This window comes from Plectropomus leopardus, unplaced genomic scaffold (genome assembly GCF_008729295.1).
Source record: "Plectropomus leopardus isolate mb unplaced genomic scaffold, YSFRI_Pleo_2.0 unplaced_scaffold27189, whole genome shotgun sequence".
NCBI classification, from domain to species: domain Eukaryota; kingdom Metazoa; phylum Chordata; class Actinopteri; order Perciformes; family Serranidae; genus Plectropomus; species Plectropomus leopardus.
Window position 1 is genome coordinate 1 of NW_024629589.1, and position 2,293 is coordinate 2,293.

The 2,293-nt window shown below is 39.3% G+C and overlaps 1 long non-coding RNA gene across 1 annotated transcript; it reads right to left on the reverse strand.

Moving 5' to 3' along the window:
• Positions 1-16: 16 nt before the first annotated feature.
• LOC121937706 lies at positions 17-629 on the reverse strand. Its single transcript, XR_006105190.1, has 3 exons — positions 558-629; positions 280-324; positions 17-163 (listed from the first exon to the last, which is right to left on the reverse strand). It is a non-coding gene; the product is annotated as an uncharacterized LOC121937706 (long non-coding RNA).
• Between the last annotated feature and the right edge of the window lie 1,664 nt (positions 630-2,293).

Here is a 2,293-nt window from a genome sequence, read left to right on the forward strand (position 1 = left end):
GTTGCCTTCGGTCTTTCAGTGTTTTTGAAGGAGAGCATGCCAATTTAATGAAGTTTTGAAGGGTGAATATGTATAAGTATATGATGTGAGTGTATTTCTGTGAAGTCTTGGTGATAAACAGAGTGAGCACCTGTCCTTTGTCTCCGCGGTCGCCCACGCCGCCCTGAAAGGCGAGAGGAAGGAGGAACCGAGAGATCAGGTGAGGAGAGGAAGTGAAACGGAGACAACAACATGTGGAACAACAGTTTAGATCATCAGACGGTAAAGAGATAAAAATACCTTTTGTCCTTTGACACCTTTGATACCTTTTCTCCCCGCCGCACCCTGCAGGAAAAACACCCGACCGCGACACGTGAGGACAGAGGACGATTCAGACCACACCAAAACAACAACAAAATCAGCTGACGATTTTTACAGTAAACAGTTCGCAAAACAGGACAGACGAGTGAGAGCAGAAGTCCGCAGGCGGAAACTCCCGTCAGAACCGGTTCAGGCAGAACGTCTGCGGAAACTCACCAATCATCACTTTATTTTAACTGTGTGAGGAAAACACTCACCTTGTCACCGTCAGGCCCCGTCTCACCTTTGGCTCCCTGCAAGAGGAAATAAATAAATAAAATAAAATAAAAACACAAACACAGGTCACTGTTTCAGCTCTTAATTCACTTCATATCAGACTTTTTTTCTGTGTAAATCATCGATACGAGCTTACTACAGGTGGGGGCCAGCCACAGCCCCGTACATGTTTCCAGGATTTTAGGACATTTCTTGGATTTAACAACATTTCTGTGATTTTAGGACATCAGTGTCTCAGCTGTGCCCTCTGTCGGGGGTGTGGGGGATCCTCCTCTGGCTCTTTTTTTGATCAACAAGCTCTATTTTGATGCTCCCGGGGCCCTATCAGGGGCCATAAGTTGAGCATCACTGGTGTAAAATGAAGACCCTGTCTTTGTCAGATATCTGACTGTATGATCTGATCTGTATTTGAATGAGTGAAGTGAAGGCAGTTTGTGTTGAACCCACAGTGGGACCCTGCAGGCCCTTCGGTCCTGGTTTTCCAGGCACTCCGGCGTCTCCTTGTTCTCCTCCAGGACCCTGATGGACAAACAGAATAATAATCAATCAAATACATCAAGTTTTAAAACAAAAACTCAGTAATTTTGGGAGGAAAAGGGCTTCAGATATAAGATGTAAATAAAAGTTCAGAGGAGTTGATAAACATTTGGAGATTAAACTCTTCACAGGCTGAAGGCGTCACGCGGCACGTCAGAGCTCATATCGAACGAGAGAAAAGACAATGACCGACTAAATAAACAGTCCAAACACTATTTAGAAATTAATAAAAACTGACAAGAAATTGCCAAAAAAGTCCTTATAAGAGAGATAAATATTTTATGATATTCTGTGAAACAATTTCAAAGACATAATTAAAATAATTATGAATATAGTTTTCTTGACGCCTGCCTGATAATTTTCAGGTCAGTTTTTGTCATCTTTTACTCATGTTTTCCAAGTCGCAGACACTTTTTACAAACTGTTTAACCCTCAAAAAACATGGAACAAAAGCCAGCGACATGACAAGAAATATCCAACTGCATAACTGCAAGAAAAATTATCTGAAATTTAGTTTGGATTTTCTTAAGGGGGAAACAAAAAACTAGAAAACTATATTTATAATGATATATTTAAAAAGAAAATAATGTGTGTATGTATAGTTTTTCATGTTCTTTGTGGTTTTTAAATCTCTTTTCTTGTGAGTTTTTGGGCCATGTCCTGTGTGGTTGCTCACTGCCTTCTCCCTGTGCTTTTGCAAGAAATCAAACCAGCTCAGGTTTCAAAGGGTTAACTGATGGACAGAAAACATTTGCTGCTTTGAAAATGTGCTCTAAATCATTTTGAAAAAAATATATCTTTTTATCTTTGCATCTTTTGTCTGCACTTTTTCTATTTTTAAACGGGGATTTTTATTTAAAATGTTGTAATGATTTAGTAATTTCTTTTTCTCTTTCACTGTAAAAGTGTTTTCTTTATTATATTTGATGCTTTATCGCTCTCGTATGAAATGTGCTGTCACGATTCTGAGCTGCAGCTGCGCTCTTTGTTTTGCTTTTTTCGGGTTTCTGTCGGGAGATCACCACAGCAGAGTCAAAACAACCTGACAGCTGAACTCTGGGAAATTTCTAATGTGTTTGTCAGGCGGCAGACAAACATGTTATTTCTATATTTATTTATTTTATTCCCTTTCATGTTTTATTGCTTTTATTGCTTCTATAGTTTTTGATCTGTTTCTTTG